Source organism: Falco cherrug, chromosome 1 (genome assembly GCF_023634085.1).
Source record: "Falco cherrug isolate bFalChe1 chromosome 1, bFalChe1.pri, whole genome shotgun sequence".
Taxonomy (NCBI): Eukaryota; Metazoa; Chordata; class Aves; order Falconiformes; family Falconidae; genus Falco; species Falco cherrug.
In genome coordinates, this window is record NC_073697.1 from 90814893 (window position 1) to 90837096 (window position 22204).

The following is a 22204-nucleotide window of genomic DNA, read 5'->3' on the forward strand; positions in this document are numbered from 1 at the left end:
CCCTGGCTTCGGGTTCCTGGATTCAACAGCTCTTCTCTGGGAGGAAAATATATTTGGTGACTGAAACGCAAGTAAAGGAGGAAACAACAAACGTCTTGCTTTAGAATAATAATTAAGAAAAAGTACATTAATCTCGCTGCTGAGGGAAGCCCCAAAGGATTGGGATTGCTGCCCTGTTGCCACAGCCAGGGTTCCTGCACCCTGTGCCCACCAGCAGCGGCGGCAAGCCTGGTTTGCTGGGCTAGCTGACCCATGCCAACAAAGCAGTGAGGCCATGGCTGTTTTCCAGCCCTCAGCACACCAGCACCATAAGCAACCATCTTTATTTTGCATACCTGGAGGTTTCCCAGTTTAGGAATCTTTGAGAGATTTTTTTTACCAAAGCTTTTTAATTCAGGTCAACTTTAAATTGTTATTCGAAGCATTGGTCTATCCAGGAAAGTACTTCTGAATAACAGAAGGTGATGCTTGCCGTTTGTCACCTTTTGAGGGCTTTGGTTTGAGTTGAAGATTTATATGCGCAGAGGAGCAAACCCCTGATGGAGGGCCCCTGCACCACCATGTAGAGAAAGGCCATAGCTCCGTGGTGGGCTGCCGGGTGCCCACCCAGCCGCTCCCTCACTGCCCCTCCCTAACAAGACTGGGGGGGAGAAAATAAGATGAAAAAGCTTGTGAGTTGGGATAAAGACAGGGAGATCGCTTACTGTTAGAGGAATTTGAAGTAAAAGCAGTGACTGGGAGATGCAATGGGCAAGGCTCAGATGGGGCATCGCCAGGGACTGAACAGCGGGGGATTTTTTTTGTTGTTGTAAAGTAGTGAAGGGTGAGGGGAGCTATACTCAGCGTGTAGATTGCTCATCTTTATCGTGTTGTAACAATACCGCTTCGATTTTGGCGTGAGGAGATTTTGTTTTTGTGGTTGATGGCATCAGTGAAGAGTGTGTGACGAATGCGTATTTAAATAATTCTTCAATCTGTGTTTCACTGAGGTGAGGGGTAGAATTTATTAGGTTTAGGTATCCAGTCACTGGCAGCGGGGCTGCAGGGAGTTCTGTGAGGAGAGGGCAGGGCTACCTCAGGCTGTGAACAGCCGGTTCCAGCCGGTCCCGGCTGGTTCTGCACCAGCCTCGCTGCAGGGCGCAGGTGAGCTCGCCAGTGACACCTGCAGCGCCTCTGAAAATATGCACTAAAGAAAGGACAAAACACATTCTGGCAGAGATGTATGAGGTAAAAAGTGTGACAAACAGCCCTGTGAGTACCCAGGTTGGAGGAGGAGGAGGAGGAGGAGGAGGAGGAGGAGGGGGACCTGACTAAGCCTTCGCTGGAGGATCTCTTCCCACTGCTCCCCAGTGCGGTGCAGGACATTGGAGCTGGGGAGTGCTGTGCATCATGGCCAGGGCCAGCATTGTCCCCGTCTCTGCCAAATGATGTGGCAGGTCTGAATCCTCCTCTTTTTGCTGCATCCCTCGCTCTGCTACTGCCCAGGTAAGGGGAAATTTAACTACATAAAGTATATAGCAGCTTGGCCCTGGTGTGAACTGTTGTGTGAAAAAATAAGAATTCAGGAAACCTGCAACACTTCCAAAATATTTTGGTTGTAAACAACCACCAGAGACCATAAACATTGATGCCATGGGATATTTTTAGAAAAAATGGTTTTTTTAAGATTGTAAAAGTGCTAGGATAGCACTATCTAATATATGCCTATTATATATCCAGTAGCTACAAGCAGTCTGGCAGGTGGATTAAATACCACCAGCCAATGTGAGTGTATCTGCTAGCTTTTGCAGGTCAGATTGACTTCCTAACACAGGTTTCTTTCTGCTCAGAAATCATTTTTGCAACCTGCCATAGCACCCATCAGCCCGCTCCCTAGCATTCTTTGTTTTGACTCCCAGCTGACTGCTGCTTCATTTAGGTAAGATTTGTGAGGCGGCCACTGTAGGGGGGACATGCAGCATCCAGCCTGCGGTGTCCTCCCTGGGGCCTGGCACTGAAGTCATACACCTATATGAAACGGTGAGCTGGATGGGGCATGCTGTCTTCCTGTCTCTGTCACTTTTTTTCAGTGCAATTCAGGCAAATTAATCTGTATCTCACATTTGGTGCCTTTATACCACACACCTTCATGCTCAGCTACCTGCAATGTTTTTACACCCCTGCAGGTCTCTTATTCAGAAGGTCCTACAGTCCATCTCTGCTTGGACAGAAGGGATTGATTTTGCAGCACGCTGCCTGACCTCCTTTGTTACAGCCATACAGGCTGATGAGCCTTCCCTTCAGTGGGGAACAGGCTGACATTGTAGAGCACAGGCCATCTGGATTGGTTGGGGGGGTCCTATACTGACAACCAAGCAGGTGGGCAAGAGAAAGAAACAAATGAGCATTTTTTTAGCATAAGATGGACTTGTCAAAAAAAAAGGGAATCAAAGATCTAAAGGATGAGGATCTGTAATTGCCAAAGCAAGGAGTCTGAGTAATTGAGAAGAGGCACTGGAGTTACTCTTTTATAAGCGTCAGACTCAGGACATGTTACTGAGAGGAATAGCCTCGTGGCTGTAGCATTAAACCTAGTCTGAGGGGATTCTGTGAGACAAAGGATAGCAGTGGCATATTATACTAAGATCTGCCCTACTTCCACAGTTGTGACATTTTGGAAACATGATTGCTTGTGTAAAAGTGAGAATTCCCTGCTGCAGATCTGTTCCCCTTTCTGTTCTGTAGGACAAGTAGGAAATGCTTAACCTGTTCTTCAACCTCACTCCTATTTACCTGAGTTTTAAAATAAAACAAAAAAAAAAGAATATGAGTAGTTTCAACACACTGTAGTCATGCAGTGGGCTCTTCTGGATGGCAGTGAGTCTATGCCACATCAGCTCAAATGCTTCACACCTGAGAGGCAGAGGCTAGTGGGGGAGCTGGCTATAAGAGAGAACAAGGATCAGCTGGGTTTTTTTCTGTGTGGCTGTGCTTGCACCTGCCTATTAAGGTGCAGAAGTGGTGTTGGGGTGGAGCTGTTTAGCTCCTTCGTGGAAACCTCTGCAAAATCTGAACGTGCATTGCCTGTTTTGAGGGGTGAAGTGCTTGCATTAGCTGACTTTGGTTGGTTCCTGTGTTTCTGATGGCTGAAGTGCTGCAACTGCTGCTGGAGATAACCTGAAGGTACTGCAAGGTACTGCTACTTTTTAACTTCCAAGTGTCCTTAAAATATACTTTTAATAGTGATAGTGAACTTTTGCTGCATCACTAAGCAAAGCATGAAAGAGTAGTTAGGGTTTTCCTAGCAATATAATTGTTCTTTTTTCCCTCCTATAAGGCTAGCTGATGTATAAGAACCAGTTTTCAGGATAAAGCTCTGAACGCTTTGGCAAAGAGCTCAGGGAAATGAATGCAAAATGGTGGTCTTCATCTTGTATTTCAGTAAGTGCTTGGATAACTGGCTGAGGCCAAAAACCATTATCTTAGGCTAAATCATTTTATGGGATTAGGAACTTCTGTTTAGAGCAGAAACAAAGGCAGTTGTGTGCCATATGCAGGCAAGTCTAACTGTGTATAATATCTCTAGGTTCATTGTTTGAATGAAAGAAATAGCTTCACAAGTGGATGTGGGTTGTGCACATGTTTTAGGAGGTGCTTAAACACGAGCCTCCCTTTTTTGTGGTTTGTTCTTGACCTAAGCATTTGGCTCTTGTGGAGAGGAAAATACAGTGTGTGGAAAAATGAGTCAGTCTGCTTCCTGTGGGAGGGACTGCCGGAGGCCTGATGCTTTGAATGCTGCAATAAATTAGCACTGGAGATAGCACTTCGTGTCCTCCAGGCACACTTTGTCCTCTGAGTTAAGTAGTGCACGAAGTGGCTCTTGCTCTCTGTATGCAAATTCTGCTTGCAGAAGAAGTGTGGGAGATGAGACAGCTTTGCACAGTGACTCCCAGGGCTGGTGTCTGTTGTAGGGCTCTGGATGGAGAGCTGAATATGGGTCTTGTTGGCAGCAACTGGGCTCCTGATTGTTGAGAAGGAATAGGGTAATAAAGTGTAAGACTAGCAGGCTCTTCTAGTTCTGTGTAGATGCTGCACATAACCTTGAAAGAAGTACTTGTTCCTCTGCACTTTAGTTACCTATTTGTAAATGGAAGCAGAAAGGCTTAATGGCTTAAATAATCCAGTCTGGTGATGCTAAAGTGGAGCTGAGAGGAACCCCCACATTAATTTCAGTGGAGCACAACTTGGGTCTAGTGTGTCACAAGGGGATCTGGGACTTTCAGGTTGGTCTGTTGTCTGTCCCCCACACCTGTGAGACTGCAGTTTCTCAAGTTTTGCCTTGGTCTAGCAGAGGAAACTGATACAGTGTGAAAGCTGGATGGTCTGTGTTTTGTGTAAGTTAGTTCAGTGGTCTGCTCTCCTAGTTAACTTCTAATGCATTTCTAACCTTAATTTCCATGAATACATTATTTTTCCCTGACAAAAGGCATATTTTTATCTTGATAGAACATTTTGGCCAAGTTACCTTTGATGTAGATTTTTAATCTAGATTTTTTGAACTCAGTTTGACTCTTCTACTTGAGCTAAAGGATGAAAAATATTTCTTCCAGTAAATTTCTAGTGAGCTATAAGTGCGGGTCAGATGATAGTCTAATGAAATACGAAATGCCTAACTAGTTTGGGTATAGCTGTACTGGGAATGTGAGGACTTAACTTGATCATTAAGACATTTTGAAAAAAGAAGCAGAAGCTTATGATGGTGGAGGCAAAGAGAAATGTAACATACCCTCCTGCTCTGAGGGTCTTCCCCTGGTAGCCGGAAGTCAGGACAGTCAATCTCCATTCTTGAATTTATTTTTTTATGAAATTGGTTTTAGTCTATGACTTTAAACCTGGAGGTGTTCAAACTCAAATGTCAGTGCCTGGAAGCAAGGGACAATAATTAATCTTCTTGCAGTCTCTTACTCTGGCTTTAAGTGCTCTATTTCCTTTATTTCAAAGAATATTAACTGAGTTCTGTTGGGGATATCTAATAGGTAATGGCAAGCTAGCAGCTCTGCCTGCTCTTGAAATCTTCATCTATACACCCTGTTAAGCTCCAAATATACTCTTTTAGGATTTAGTAGTAATATACAAACCAAAAGCTTTCCAATGTGTGTAGCCTTGATACTCAAACTTGGATGTACGTGTCTAAGTGCACAAAAATACTGGTGTCCGTTCCTATACATGTGAAATGAGTGGATGCCAAAAAAAGATGGGGCAAAATTCAAGGACCTGACTTGAAATATATTTATCTCAGGAAGCCTTCAAACAGGAAGAGAGAAAATGTTTTCTAAAATGTAGCTGTATTTAAACTTTGTGGTAGATTGACCCGGGAGATGTTTTTTTAGCTTTTAAATCTGTGTGAAGACTGACTCCCAACGACTTCTTTCAGGCTGTTTCTTAATAACAGTGCTGATATGTTTGCTCATTTATTTCACAACTTGATGAATTTATTTGAAAACCTAGAGGAGGCAGACTTAAGAAAGCAAGACAGAAGGTGTTCTGTGCAGAAGGCTTACTCCTGATAGCTGATGCAGTAGAACTTCTGGCTGCTTTCTGTAGAAAATTAAGAAAACCTTAACCCCATAGTGAATATTGGCCAGGATGAGAGCTGCAGCTTCAAACTATTCCATTAAAGCTTTCTCTTCAGTGAATGTTTTTATCACTGATACGTGCAGTAGGGTCATAAAGGAAAACTGAGTACCATAAAAATGAGTAAGTCACCACAAAGTTTTGGGAAAAAAACCCAAAACCCACATGGCAGCATGTCACAATTGTAATGCTTAAATAAAAAGGTCCTAATCTACTTTCTTGAAGGATTGTTGTACAGCTGCTAGGTAACATTTTACTTAAAAATATTTCTTGGTCAGCTAGTATTAGATCTGTCACTCTAAACACAACAGAACTGTGCTGGATACCTGCAGACAAAGCTTCTAGAGATACTATTTAACTTATCAATACTTCTTCCTGTACTTCTGCAGCCTCCAGCTATTCCTGAATTGTTTTCCCTTGTTGGCAGCATGAAAAGATCTGTTTAGAGCATAAGGTCTTCCAAGCAGACTTCGAGCACAAGGCAGACCTTGCTCTTGAAGATTGCTGACAAAAGATAATTACAATGTGTTCGTAATAACATCTGAGCACTCAGATCTGCGGAAGTGGAATACAGATCTATACTTTATACATTACCATATGTAAAGTATATAAATGCTTGTCCTCCCTCAGTCCAGCTTCGCTCTGCTTCCACTAAGGTTCAGCATAAGACTCAGTGCAGCAGGTGCTTGAACACAGAAGTACTTGTTTACCTTTTTGTGCAGTGCCACAGGTGTAAGCACTAAGGGGATTAGGTCTTGAAGTCGTGGATCTTCAGGGCAGGGGCTTGGCCCTCAGGGCAGTCTGCACCTTGATAGCACTTGTAGTGGCGAATATGTAATAGTAACTTTTAGCATAAGCCAGAGCTGCTAAATTAAGCCACAGCAGGTGTATTCAAAGTCAAGGGTAAATTTTTTGAACACCTGTAACCCATTTTTTGGGAAGCTGCTGAGCTCTAGTGTAAGTGGCTAGATCTTCTTGTGTGTGTCAGCCTGGCAGGTGAGGTACTCGCCTGAAGAGACTGCATGGGTATTACTGCGGCCAGAGTCTCTGGATGATGGGAGAATCAAGAAACAAGAATGTGGATCTCTCCTTGGAGCCTTGTCCTCCTACAATCTAGCTTTTAAAAAGTTCTTGCATGAATTTAAATAACAGCTTTTGGCAAACTCACTGGCATTTTAGTACTTCAAGTCCTACAAAAAGCTGTGCTTGGAAATAAAAAATAAAGCTAGACCGCGGAGAGCAAACTTAGCTGGAAAACAAGGTGGGTACAGCACATACTGTAGGATGGTATATGAAATATACTAGGTTCTGCCAAATCATACACAGAGGAATAATCAAGGATTGGAAAGAGCCCTTCAGTGAGTCTCATGCTTTGGTGGATCTGTGAATATCACTTAAGGTAAAGCATGGATGATCCTGTATGGGTGAAACCATCTCAGTCACAAACCCTTCATGTGTTCAGTTATTTTTTTGATGGAGTGATGCAGTGCTGTCAAAAGAAGAAAAATCTGCTGTGGCAACATTCCAACAGCTGTTAAAATAACTGCATGTGAACTAGAGTCCTCTTGCAAGCATTGCAGACAAAGACTCTGTGCTTGGCTGTGGGCAAATTTGGCACACATATACTATACTTAGATTTGCACCTATGGCCAAGGTTTTGCAAATGTAAGTTGGGCAGCATTGCATCAAAAACCCTTCCCCGCAGTTGAAGATGCTGCTTAGATGGATAAGAACCATTCAAGTTGTGTTTTGTTTTGGCACTTGAGGCTGTTGCTTTCTGACAACAGACACAGAAAGCTTGCAGTGAGCCTAGGCTGGGGCAGGGAGCAGGTGCCAGGCAGACATAGGGACTGGGGGTGATCTGCGGCTCAGGTTTCTGTACAACCAAGTCATGCTACTGCCTGCAAACCAATGCTGGGGTATGGAGACCTGTAAGCACTGCAAGAGATATTAGATTGGGAAACATTGTACTGACAGATGCTGTGATCATTAGCAGCCTGTCCTGCGTATCTGATGGTGAGAAGGTGGCTGGAGGTTTGATGGCTTAAGCTTTGTCTGGAAAGAAGTAGCATCCTTCATAAAGCTGTCACGACCAGAGGAAGGGGAGCATGCTTCCCTCCACTAAAATTCCCTGATTTACCCTCAGTGATCTGGAGGGTCAGAGTATGTAAAGGCCTACTGGCCCCCTTTGGGAGAAGGGGGAGGGGGTGAGGAAAAGGTTGTTGATTTTGGCTCTAGTGCTTTTAAGCAAATGTCAGCACTGTTGTGTCATGTACCCTGTGTATGTGCTTTCTGGCCCTAACTAGGTAGTAGGAGACCCGCTGAAGTACACCAAGTAAAATAAAACAAAATTTGTGTGGCAGTGGCTGTTCTTCAGCTTCAAAGTCTCCCTGACAAGTTATTGGGTTGTTGGAGCGCACTTCATTTTGAAGGCCCAGTTTGAGCATGCTTATACTTTACCTGTGGCAATTTTCATTGCTTTCCAGTTACGTTCTCTTATTGCTTTATCTTCAGCAGAGAGGGCTGCCTCGCACAAGTGTGTGTGGATTATCCTGCACTTGAGTACGGGCTGATCTACTGCTCCAGTTCTTATGCTACTATAGTAGGATTTTAAACTGGGATCTTCCCTAGTGTTGCTGCGTATAAATGATTAACTTTCTCTTCCTCTTGCTGCCTGAAAGCAAGAATAATGTCATCAGTGACAGAGGAGATCATGATATTCAGCTCTCGGCAGATTTTATTCCTCTTGCTGCTGTTGGTGAGTCTTTCCATGTGCACAAGCCTGTGGTAGCAATACTAAATCTACTGACTGCTTGCTGTGTGCAGGAATGTCTAAAATGGTGTCGCTTCAAACTTCTGCCAGTACATAGGCACATGAGTTAGGAAGACTTTTATCCTATCTGTGCTAAAAGTCGCCTGCCTTAAGCCACTGATCCCTTTTCCCCCTCCTGTCTTGCATGTCATGAGGTGTGTGCTCGAGTTGGCAGATGGCTGGGGAGCAAATAGGTCCACAGAAGCATGCAAAGAAATTGGGTTGCATCATGGCTAACCAGCTTGTGCCAAGAGTTGGATTTTTTTCTGCCTGCCACTACCCTGCCTACGCTGGCTTCCTTGTTGCCTCTTGGGTTGGCTGTTTTGTGACCTACCTCCTGGAACAAGCTTGGAGACCTTTTTTTCCTCTTCTCTCTCAGCTCTCTCTAGTTGATTAGTCTAATAGATATCAGCCATGGCACACTGTTGAATTCACATACAGACATAATGCTGTGCCAGAGATTTGTTTGCTTAATTACAGAATACTTCTGCTGTAGTGGGTCTGCTTTTGGTTTTGGTGCTGAGGCTGGTGCTTCTTTCTTGGCTCTGCTCAGAGACATTTTTTTTGTTCTACTGAATTAGAGCAGATCTCCCCAAGCTGGAACATTCTAAAGACTTAGATGGACTGAAGAAGGAACATGTAGTTTACCGTATTACTTGTGCACCACAGGTGGCTTGTTATCACTTACTCTCACTGTTAACACTTCTGTATAATGCAGTGCTGCTTGGCTCCCTGCACTGGCATACTCTGCATTTCCTACATGGAGACAGGTCTCATCTGTCTGATGTTAGTACCATGCTTGGCAAAAGCCTGCTCTGGGTGCCCAGGCAGGCAAAATGGGGTACCAAGAGACAAAAAACTTCTTCCTCACCAGGCTCAAGCATGGTATGGAGCAGAGAGCTTGTGGTGTTGGGGCTGTACCTCCTTGACTTGATGCTTTGGTCATGTCCACTTGAGTAGCTTAGAGGAGTGGGGCAGGAGGGTGCAGCCTATAGTTGCTTGCTCAGAGGCAGAAAGTCTCAGTACAACTGGTGTCAGAGCATGCACATGGATTTCAAGTGTTGTCCTGAATCGAGGCTAATTTTTAGAAATTAATAGGTTAAAGCGTAACATAAGTTTGTTAAGCTCTTGTGGGGATTTGGAATTTCCCAGTGTGATCCCCACTGGCACTAAGAGACAAAGGAGATAAAGATATTAGAGCCCAAGTTTTCAGCACAAGCCTTCTCTTAAGTACTGATTCAGAATACAGCTTTACTTGTCAAGCTGTGAAATGCTAAGTATATTCACATCTCAAACTTATTTTGTTTGGAGGACAAGACAAATACTACCACTTAAAAAGCTCCATATTAGTTTTCATCCTTACTCAGGTTTACTGAAAGGTTCTTGGATTTAATATTGTTTATGGCATCATTTTAACATTACCAGGAAAGAGTGTTTGGCCAGGTCTCTTCACAGAGCAGGAATTTACACGAGGGTTATAAGACTCATTGGGGCTAATCCCTGATAGCATTATAGATCATCTGACAGTTGCCAAGGAGACAAGGATAATCTCAGTGAGACAAGATATGTGAGAAAGGTATTTATGGACATTTGCCTAACGATGCTGGTGGAATGCACCAAAAAGTGATTATTTGAGTGCCTTTGAAGTACTGTCTCTTCTATGGTGACTATAGGACACTGGTATACCAAAAATTTTCCCTGTTACATTAAAGCAGTAGCAAACTTGCCTTGATGTTTCCAATTTATCCTGCAGTGGCCTCACTACTGTTGCGCAAAGGGGCAGACAAGGCTTTTGTGGTGTTGCGAGATGGCTGCCCATCTGTCTGCACTCTGCGGCATCAGCAGACTGTAAGTATAAACAATCCATTTTAGTCTGCAGTGCTGACACAGGCTTAATGAAAACTGTCCACTTCACGTGCTTGAAATACTAGCAGGTGTCTCATGCAAATGTCCTGTATGCCAAGTGATGTGAGGGGAAGGAAGAGTAGAGGGGGGTGTATATCTGTATATATAGATATGTGCTTTGGCAATGGTTTTCCAGCATAAATAGCTGTTTCCTCCTTCCTTGACCCCAGGGTGAGCCCTGTTGCACCATGGCCAGCTGGCTGTGGATACTTGTCACATTCCCTGAGCTGTGGGAAGGGTTAACATCACTGGTTACTTGGTATGTGGTTCTGAACAGGCATTTTCCCTGACCTGGGGTGGCTTATAGCTATGTTTAGGGTGACTAAAAGAAGCAGGAGAGCTAGTATCTTCATCTGAACAAGTTCATGCCTGGAAAGACTTCTGCATCACCTGTTTCACATAAAAAAATATTTTCTTGGCAGTGTGCTCTTTGTCCATGAGCCAGGCAGAGATTGATGGAGGAGGCCTGTGTTTGGGATCAGGAGCACTAAAGCTGTGAGGTCTGGAACTGTCGCACACCGGGCAAATCTTCCCCTCTTGTGCTGAGATGAGGCAGTGACCTTAATGAAGGGAGAAAGGCTGCTTGTCTCCTTCTTTCTCCCCCAACTTGACCTTCTTAGTCTGTGGTACTATCTCTTGATGGAGGATTATGAAGGATAGGAAGACAGAAGGAATTTCTCAAGTTTTGAAAGCTTAATGCAAATGAGTCCTTTGAAAGGAAGGAGCTGCTGAGAGCCAGCCTGCAGCTGATGGGCTGTGTCTCGTGGTGCCAGAGTTAATCTTTCTAAGCAGCTCTGAGCTGCTGGGTTGGATAATACCTGGAATGGAGGAGGCCTCTTTAAATGAAGTAAATCAACCTATTAATCCTCTGTAGGTGGGTTTTGAGGAGTAGTTTTAGATTGTACAAACTGGTGGCTACAATCTCAGAGGTTTCTGCTGCAGTGGCACCTGCCTCCCCTTCAAGGGGTTCAAGGTAAAACTGTTTGGCTTGTCTATTGCAGCCAAGCAAGAAGATTGCTTGTGAGCAATGTTTCTGCCTGCTCTTAAATGGCACTATTATCTATTTACTTGTTTTGGGGTTTGTGTCCAGCATGGGCTCCATATGCAGGCAGGGTGCTGCCTGAGAGATCTTGAGATGCCTGTGTTTACTTAGCTTTAAATGCACCAGTGATATGCAACTGCATCTGGCAGAGAAAAAAAATGCTGTTCCCAAGTGTGTATTATCCTTTTCCACCTCTCCCTCTGGGCAGAGCTCATTCCTCTGTACCATGAAAACAAGCCAGATGAGCCCGAGCAGCCTTGGACAATTGTGCATTGACGGAGATGAATATGGGATAGCTCAGCAGATCTGGGTGTAGTGGTTTCTTGCAGCAGAGATTGATAAAGCAGACCAAGACTGGGACACCGCTCCTTGTCTGCAGCTCTGCAGGGTGAGGGCCTGTGCCCATGGCACCAGTGCTTCAGGCACCCCAAAAAGAGGCAGTATGAATGAAATCATCAATTTTGCAAACCATTTGCCTTGCTCTTAAAGCTTTGAATATTTATTAGTCAGCCTCCACCAAGATGTTTGGTCCCTTGTGCTAAGGTGAAGGAAAAAGTAAGAAGCACAACATGTGGGAAGAATTTGTGCACAAAGGGAAGTACAACATCCAGTAAAGCCTAGGGAAATAAATCTCTCTGGAATAGAGATAAAAACTACAGGAATAATTTGAGTTAGCAAATTCCTGTGCAGCTTCATAGCTGATCAATAAATGTTGTTTGAACAAATACCACACTGCTAAAGTCTACAGACAATCTCTTTTGAACAAATGCAGTAATTTCAGGCTTTCTCATTTGGCTTCATCTGAACATAAATCTGCTGGGAAGTTCAAGAGCTCATGTTCAAGCAAAGGTTGGAACCTACTTCTGAATAGTCCCCTGTTTACATTTGTTTTCACCCTTCAGTTACTTCATGTCAATGTAGAGTGAAAATGCAAGTCTGCTCCAAAGCCTTAGAGATCACTTACTTCTTGTGAGTGTTCCTTAGGTTTCTCTGCCTCTTTCCTTCAATGGTCATAAACAGAAAGAAGGCTTCATCTGATGTTACTGAAAGTCTTGCCTGCGCAAAAGACAGAGAAACCTCAGAAGGCCTCTTTCAGACTTAACTTTGCCTAGTTCTTCTCATGTCAAGGCAAAAATTGGCCAGCCCTGCCTAACTGTTGACTACTGTTTCCCAAAAGCTTCCTTTGATGAAGACCTTGTGGAATCTCTGGGCCATCTGTTCTCCTACTCAGCTAACCTTACAGCTAGGATGTTTTCCTTCATGTCCATTCTAAATCTCATCCTGCAACTTATACGCATTGTCCTTTATGTAAGAGATATGGCAAGTAAAGCTTAAACTCTGTAAAGGAGCAATGTCTGGACTCTTTCCTGGGGTAGTACGCTTCCAGTATGAGACATAGTTCACTAGAGTCCTAGTCCACACCTTAAAAAAAAAAAAAACCCAAACAACAAAAAATCCCAAAGCAAACAACCCTTGCCAATAAAATATTAATCCTTATTTTGTAAGATGAAGAGAAAAGCTCAAACTCTTGTGTGGTCTGTCAAAGTGGAGAGGAGATTTTACCTTTACTAGGGTCTTGTTTGTTGGCTTACATTGACGATCACTGCCTAGTCTCTTAGTGCTGCAGTTTTCTGGTGTTGCAATAAAATCTGTGCAAAACATTTGCTAACCATGTAAAGAAGCAAAGGAGAACTCTTTAAGTACTTCTCAGAAAGGTCCCCTTCTGTTAAAATTTGTGGGTGTTTACCTGGTCTTGAAACACTTCACCTGCAAAACTACTGGGACTATGGATCTCTTCTGTAAGTATAGACCCCTCTAGCAAAGCCTTAAGGTTTGTACCTGCCTCATGGCCCTGGTGTGAGCAACAAATATGCTGGTCTATACCTGACTTGCAGAAGACTTCAGTTTTCCTTCATCTGAGCTTGTAGGCAACCAAATACAATGGTGTTTTGTTCAAGAAACATGAACATTTTATGCTAAATAGCTGCCAAATGGAATAGCTTTCTAAGAGCACCCCTGTTACTACAGAACTCTGCCAAATCTGGAAGTGGATTCAGGAACAGACTTCCAAGGATGTAGAGAACAAGAAAATTGCAAAGCTGAATTCTTCTTTCTTGGTGTACTGAATGTGGAGGCCAAACTAACCCCAAAGGAACAGAGGGATAACATGGTCTCACATCAGCTTAAGGAACAAAGCTGCAGAGACAACTACCAGCCTGAGGCTGGTGATAACTTAAGCTTCAACTGATTTTTGTATCCAAGAGGGGAGGAAGACTGAGGGACAAAAGGTAAGGGGGAAGCAGTGAAGACAAACACAACAGACTTTTAGGTCAGATGAATTGCACAGTGGAACTGGTAAATGGTATTTAAAGGGCAAACTCAAGTGAGCTGGATGCCTTAGGTACCCGTATATTCCCAGATTGTTTAACTGTTCTATGATAGCTCTACATCTATTGCACATCTGCATTACTGTGCTAATCTTGGTAGAATGATAACCCAGCTGAAACTATCCAAGTAATTCTTCCTTTTAAAAATGTTCTTTACATGCTGCAAAACTAGAATCTATCAAGGACAAGTAGTTAGGAAATGGTGAGAACAGTTAATGGAAATGTTCCCAACGCTTCTGATCTAGGCAGTCCCCCTCTCAAACACTGACAGGGATCCTGTCCATGAAGGAAATCTGGTGTAAATCCCTGCAGGTACAGAACTGAGCCTCTACAGGAGGACACCTAATAACATTTTTAGGCCAACCTGTATTTCCTCCAAATTAAATGCTCTTTTGGCCTACTTCTGAGCAGCCTTTTACCCCAGTTGTTCTGTCATGCAGGTCACTTGATTTATTTCCTAATGTGTCAGTTGTTTCCTGTTGTACTCTCCTCTAGACAACTTCTTGTACCTATCTATGGTGGTATTTCCCATCCCCATGGGTGGTACTGCCAAGCATAAGCCAGCTCTGTGTTGCATTGCGGCATCCATCAAAGTCGGCAACAGAGTCTTGCTGATCCTGTATCTGTGCTCAATTGCTAAATGCCTTTCTAAACAAAATGTTGATTAAACTCTAGGCTGTTTTGCAAGGGGCCTCTATGATTTCATGGGTAATCAGAGCACCTAATACAGCTGGCAAAAAAACCCTCAGCGTAGAAGAGACCTCTCTCTTGAGCTATTGTCTACTAAATTTCATTTAGAAAGAGCAGTCCTACTTGGAAAAAAAAAAGAATTTAAAGACTTTCATTATAAGGTGTGCAAACTTTATAACCCAGAATGGTTCTTTAAAGATCAAATAAGGAAAAAAAAATCAACTAAACTTATGCAGATAGTTGCAAAGCCTTCAGTCATGTTTAGCTCTGGTTCTAGCTAGTAATGCAGTGGCTGGATGCAAACACCTTCTGTGTCCTACTTTCTAGAATCTTCTGGAGGAAGTGTTTACAGCAAGTGTGAATAGGCAAACTTTTTGAAAAAAATCTCTTCTGCCCACATGTTCCTACCTCTGAGCTACTGCATAATAAAACAGTTACTGTAAAGACCTGGACCCAAACAGAATAGCTACTTGAAATTTTTTGTGCTGTGCAAGAAGGGAGGAAGGGTCTCATTCAGATTATCTCCTCACCCCAGAACAAGCTTGGTTTCAGTTTAATGTTGGATTCCTGTTTTCAGATGTTTACATATTAGTCATGCTGCTAATGCCTCAAAGTAGAAGCCTTGCAGACACTTTTGAAATCTCTTCCAGAACCACTTGCTAGAGGTGAAAGGTGGGTTCTGCTTAGGTGCAGGGAAGAGCAGTGTGTGGCTGAGTACAAGGTGCTTAACACTTGTGTCTATTTTTCCTAGATAATGCTCTGGATGCTCATTCCCTGCTGACGTGCTACCCCGGGTGTGGGGGGCAGGAGGTCTGGGGGTGTCTCATGGGGCAGCCTTTGCTACTCCATCCAGGCACCACAAGCCTCTGAGGATGTGAGGTGAGCCATACACAGTGTGGAGGCTAAGTGGCTCTGGCAAACAATCATTTCTGTTGCGCTGTGCTCCCTGAGCTGGACTCAGAGGAGAAGATGCACTGTGCCAAGCCCTGATGGAGTCACCCTTGTCTGAGCTGATTGACCTGCTCACAAAGGGCTCTTTTTACCAAGTAAATAAAACATTTACCTTTCCCCTAGCAGGTTCAAAAGCTCACTGTGGGTGGTATGGGCAACAGGCTGCCTTGGGCTAGGAGATCTCCAGGGCGATTTTTGATGAAAAAAGTGACATGAACAGGGGAGGAAATGGGGGTGGGTGGGGTATGTGTGTGTGAAGTGGTGGATGCCAGGGACACATTCTGGCAGTGAGCCAAGCCCATGGGGGTGGCAGACAGGCCTCTGCCACCCGCAGGCTTGCCTTGGACGTCACAAGTGCGTCTCCTTGCGTGTCCGCTGACTGTCATGGCATTACAAGCAGAGAAATCACACCCGGTTGCCACAGCAACATCACCAGCTGGGACCGTGGAGTGCTGTCATCTAGCAACCAGGAAGGAGTCCCTGGAGATGGTGGGGTACCTGCTTCACTGCCCTGAGGGAGGATGACAGTCCCACCCAGCCCCGGGGACAGATTCATGCTATCCTTTTCCCCATGAGCAGGGATCTGTGTAGTTCCACTGCCTTAATAGTAACAAATCTTAAAATCTTTATAGTAATTTTTTAACCTTTTCTCTAGGGAGGGCTTTGCTACTATTCAGTAGCAGCATGTGCCCCTGTTTTATTCCATGTACAGCTTTCTGCCCATTTCCCTCAATGCTCACCAGAACTTAAACCAAAGGATACAAGGTTTAAAATCTTGCATGAAATGGGTAGGTACAAAATCTTTGGGCAAACGCTGTAGGGGTGGCTCCCCCCCCACCTTTGCTGGAATTACTACTTTGGTGTTCGCTGCATTTATGCCTTGGTGTCTGGATGGCCCTGTTCCAGTTGGCTCCTGAAGCTCTGGGTGTTGTAAAATGGGGTTAATATGTGCTGCAGGCTTGGCCAGACTGTCAGCAGAGGGTTGAGCTTTTCTTCTTGCCTGTCTCCCTTCCCCTAGATGGGTGGTGGGTAACTGCCACTCAGCAGTGACCTCAAGATGTTTCTTCATTACCTTCTAGGGCACTGAATCATTTCATTGAAGGACTTTGCAGGCAAGAACATGCAGCTGCAGTCACGTCCTATATTTACAGCTTTAGTATAGAAAGCCTCAGCACTCCAGTCCTGATGTGGCATGAACCTGAATTATTAACAAGTGCTCTCTGCTAGGAGAGAAGTAGCTGGTGAGAAGGAACCTTTCCTGCGTGTGCACTAATCAGCATTCACTGGGTGATCAAAGATCTGGTTACGTAGTGCTGGGCTCTGCTGATGCTCCAGAGGGGCAGGGAGCTGGTGGGTGCTTGTTGTTGTTAATGGGAAGTTTGCCGGCTTCAACATCTGGCTCTGTCTTGTGCTGTTATCTGCTTTCCTCTCACATCATGTAACGTAAGCGTGCCTTACACCAGGCACAAAGCAATGCTGGAAGGGATGTCTGCCTACCCCCAAGCAATGAGCAGCCCTACCTAAGCTGCCACGAGAAGCAGGTACTTAGGACCCTTCAAAGACGAAGGGATGCTGCCTTTTCTTGTGCCATTTCCCCCCTCCATTGAATTTAAACTGCTTGGAGGTGATGCGGATCAGGATTTGCTATGCAGGACTCCATGTGCTGCAGTATAGCATTCCTCGCAGGAAGCTACTCCTTACTGAATAGGTCCACTTTGAGCCACAGCAAAAACTAGAGGCTTTTTATGAAAAAGAATTCACTGCAGTGACTGATCTGCACCTTTAAATGTGGGTCTAGTCAAAGCAACTCCTCTTGAGCCTGGGTTCATTTAGGATCCTCTTCTGTTTCAAAAAATAAAAAGCCCGAAGCAGTACTTAAATTCAGCCTGACTTACTTGCCTATGTGCTAAGCATGGAATTTCCTAATATACCCTGCTGGGCTAGTGGAGACAATTTAATAAACAAGAAACATAAGGAGGCTTGTATTAAGCATCTGTACAGATAAAATAAGGAATTACACTATGAACTAGTTTGTCTTTAATGGCTACAGATCTCTGGCATGACAAAAGTAGTGAATCTTGCCCAGCACACTTGTTCCACTAACATTTTTCAATGACTAGTCTCAATTTTTTAAAACCAATATTGTTCCTATGTTGATGGAACCAACAAACAACCATTCAGAAAAATCTCTTCGAATCAATAATTGACAACAGAGCTGCCCCTGTTCTGTGGTGTTGACCACAAAAGGATGTATTTAAAGTTAAACTGATTTGGAAAGGAGAATCTAGTATGTTCAGCTCATTCTTGAATAAAACCATGTTTCTCTCAAATCAAAGCCAGGCAGTGCCTGCCAGTCCTCTGAAGCTCTGCCGCATGTTACAGTGTGAAGTTAGAAACAAAACTCCTTCAATTGAAATATTACCGAAAGGAAGGTTTTGTGGCTAGCAAATAAAACCTCCTTTGGAGATTTGTGGGCTGGCTGATCATTTTTTTGCTGCACCAGAGGGATTGACTGAAACACCTCATTCTTTGTAGCAGTATGTTGGCACTAGAAGCTGAGTGAATATAAGAACTTGGTGATTGAGGGCCCCTCTGAGGGATGTCGTGGCAGCTAAGCGCTCCTCTCTAAACACAAAAAGCTATTTCAGCGGTGCAAGATGACACACTTCTTCCTACCACTGAAAACAGATTTGCAAAAACTACCTGAGCCCAACATTGTGAAATTACTTCCTTATGCTCTACGTACCACAAAAGAAGCCCAGCTGAACTTGGAAGGATACATCCTTGCCCAAGATACATGCAGCAAACAGCTACAGAAGCCCAGAGCTTGGTAGCAGGAAATGTGTGGGAAAGCCATCTGGTGAAGCCACATAGAAACGGTGTGAAAGTCTTTTTTCATTCACTTCCTGACAAAGTAGTAATATGTTGCCTCATTATAGGAAGAGGGCTGCTTGTTGTTATTATTTGCATTAGTAGCTCCTAGAAGTCCAAAGGTGGGGACAGGACTCCTGCTGTGTTAGGTGCTGTGGGCACATGTAAGAGGAGACCTTTCCCTATACCAGCTTCCCCCCAAATTTTATAACATAAAAGGACAAAAAGCATAGGATATATTTATTTTCCAAATGGGGAACTGAAGCAGATGAGAGAGACTGAAGGTGTTGGAAACAGAACACGTAATAATTCCCAAGCCTTGACTTTCTCAGCAAAACTGTACTTTGACTCCTATACTTTATCTTTGAGCATTTATGGTGAGTGCTATGTACCTTGGCATACTGCTTGCAATGTGTTCTGCAGTTCTGCTAGGTAGAACTGGCATTTAGCTTGGTGTGGACACAGTGCTGAGAGTTACAACATGCTTTGCTTTGCTGTGCTGAAGCAGGGGGAGGGAAATCAATTCAACATGCAGAGGGAATTTTAATCATCACTTGGCAAATTAAAAAATAAGGTTACTGTGGAGAAATTAAACTTGATCTTTGGCATCTGAATTGTGTCTTTCACTGTGAGCTTCCAGTCCAGCCCACCCGATTTCCCCATGGTTTAATACTGCTATAACCCCCGGCAGTACCTCTGCTCTGCTAAAAGCAGAGAACCACACCAAAGGCTGTATTTCAAGAGGCAAAGTTCCTTATAGCCTACTTACGATTATTAGATATGTAAAGTTCTCCTATATCATCATCTCATCTGAAGACCTCAAATCATTTTATAGACCTTATTTTAGCCTCTTGGTGACTCTGAGGCAAGGCAGTTTTTGGACACTGAAACAGACTTAAAATCCCTATCCTTGAGTTTTCCTTATCAGTCTTTGCCAGAACTGAAGATAGATTATTTTTTTTCAGTCCCATGCTTTAATTGCAAGACAGAGCTTTCCAGGTCCCTTTGCTATCCTTGTGTGGGTGTGCAGGACTGTATGCGTGGATGGTTAGCATTTGTGCCAGGGTTAAACAAAAATGTATGCGCTTGGGTTGGTCTTTCATCTCTGGGGAAGGCAGAGATGTCCTAAAGCTTAATTACTTGGTGAAAGTATATTGTAGTAGCAGTAAGGAGGGAGGGGTAGGATGAATCAGATGGTGGATGTTGCCTTCCTTTGAGGGGAAAAAGCAGATGAAGCCCAGGGACTCCGGAAGAAGCAAGCAGCACATTGTGGGTTGGTAGCTCATGATGCTGAGACTGTCATTTGACATATAGAGTCTAGTGCCAGGGGAGTACCTTTCCCAGGAGAGAGATGCTCAAGTATTGTGAAATTGGGCCATGAGGTGTTAATTGCTTAAAAACTGTAGAAATTCAAATTTAAAGACCTAGTACCTACTAGTGTAGAATGACTTGTACCAGACAGCAACCTGCCTTTCTGTCCTGTAAGTGAAGCCTCTAGTAGAGTATACGGTGTTGGATGGGTCAGAGTTCAGGCTTTGAATAAGGCTTTCATTGCCTTATCCCAGACTTCTCATAACTCTCTCCTCCCCAACCCACTGTGTTGTAAAATACAGGTGAAAATTGCAGAACCAGGAATGCAAGGAGGATACCAGTAACACCTCAAAGTCCACAGAGGCTGTAACAGCATTTTTTCGTAGGGTTTTTCAGTCCTCAGTTCCCAGTGCTCAGTTCATGATCCCTAGCAAGATTCTAGCCTGTGGCAATATGGCTGTAGCCAAACATGTCCATGCAACTGTATTTGTCCTTTTTATTTACTGAAAGCCCAAGTAATAATAGGACCCAGAACTATGTGGGTGCAGGGTTTAAGCACTACCACTGCCTCAAGGATTACACGCATAACCTCTTCAGAATAAGGGACCAGACAAATAGGACTCTGATTGCGCTGTGGAGCAGCTAATGTGGAACATGAAGTGGTCAGTAATCAAGTGCTAATATAATGCTGAGATTTTAAAAAGCTTCAACTGGTTGAATGATGACAGACTGTTCCCAACTCTGTTTCAGTTTGCCTAGATTCTCATGACTCTAGGAAGTCTGTTTACACCCATGCTGTATTCATTGCTGTATTTGAGTTACTAGCAAGTTTTGGCTAGATGACAAACTCAATGAGCGCTGAACCGTGCCTCAGCAAGCATAAGCTGTCTCTATCAGTCTGCCTCATCTGCGTTGGAGATCAACAGTCCTCTAAGCTGGGAGCTGGGCTAGGCTGGAGCAGGGAGGGCAGCACCAGGACTCAACTTTTTCCCCAGATGTGGCAGTTTGAAGTGGGTGGATGAAGGCTATTTCTGGCAGTAAGGGAGCAAAAGCCATGCCTGGTCATTGCATGCCGGTAGACCTAACTTGGTGGTTCCTTTGCATGAGGCTTAGCTGAGTGGCACTCTGAGCATCTGGGCTGAGAGAGGCTCCTGTAGCACAAGTGTCATGTGAGGATAATCCCATGCAGTTTAAAGCCCAAAGCAAGCTGTCTGGTTTTCCTCTCCTATTTTCTAGACTGATCTTTCAGTTTGTGCTTATGCTGGGACTGTAAAAAAATCTTTTATTTCCCAGCCAGTGATGGCAATCACGCATACACAGAAAACCACTGAGGGTCACCAAATCTGATGGGAGCCAAGTTCTTAGCCCTGGATAAGAAACCTGACACAACATATGAGCTCTGCAAGACCTTGGGTGGAGTCTCTCATCCATGTTGTATGTGAAATATGCTGTGTCCAGGGAGGAGGTGAAAGATCTTCACTGGCTCATCCGCTACACTTGGCAGGTATTGCTTTGAAAACATGGATAAAATTAGCAGTGTTCCTGAGTTAAGGAAGTTTTCTAGGTTTTTTGTGTGTTTTGTGTGTTTTTTGTTCTCTTTCTTGGTTTTTTTTTTTTTTTGTGGTGAGTTGTTTGTTTTTTTTTTAAGGCCAGTTAAAAAACAAATCCACTCATTGGCTCTTTTAGTACTTGACAAGAAAATCTACAGCAGAATGAGGAATTATTCCCTCAAGTGCTAGTACGGTGTTATACCCAAGACAAGTTGTTCTCACCTCCAGAGGCACAGGAAAACTGCATACCCAGACTGAATAAAGACAAGTGAAGAGACCTGTACACTTGGCCCAGTTCAGAGCCTTCTCGTTCCAGTGTTGTGATCAAGGTTTTGACCCTCCCTTAGGCAATCCACACACAGAGACTCACCTCTGACAGAATCTAGTCTGAAATATGCTATTACAACATTAGATGGGCCCCTTCAGCATGAGCCTGTGGTGTGTGTTTTTGTTCTGTGCTATTTTGGGGATAAGCAACTGGCGAGAAGAAAACGCTTTCGTCTGCTGGAGTAACTGTGTTCTCAAGCATTAAAATTATGGTTAGTACTAACTGTCCAGTGGAGAGAAAAAACCAAGGTTCTTAATTCTAGAAGACAGGTTAACTTCTGGGAGAGAAGGCAGAAACTGTTAAGTCTTTTGCTGTCAGAAAGAAACCCATGCTGGAAGTATTCAGTCAATTAGGCTGATTTGTAGCAGCCTCACTATAAATCCTCTTTCATACAGAGGCAAGTTAAGCCCTTTGCTGAGATGTGCCATTCCAAGGAATTTTGGTAGGTTCTCACACATTTAGCTATGGCAAAGTTATCTATAGGGACACACCATCTTAGAATGACATGGTATGTTCAATTCTACAACATTCTAGCCAAAGAATGTCAAAAAAGGGAAGCCAGCAAAAAGCCTTTCACCTCGCTGTCACAGATTAGCCTTTTTCTTGTGTGCTACATTTGTTCAGCCTATGTGTAAATTGAACAGATTTTCTAAATTTGTTTTAGACACAAAAACAGTTGAGAAACATCTATGCAGTAGATGACCACTCAACCCAGAAGCATAACTGTTTTGCCAGTGAAATGCA

General features: G+C 43.8%; 1 protein-coding gene across 3 annotated transcripts in view; it reads right to left on the bottom strand.

Moving 5' to 3' along the window:
- The window catches only part of BICDL1 (BICD family like cargo adaptor 1), a 52569-nt gene that overhangs the window by 24898 nt on the left and 5467 nt on the right, over positions 1 to 22204 (bottom strand). The window lies entirely within an intron of this gene.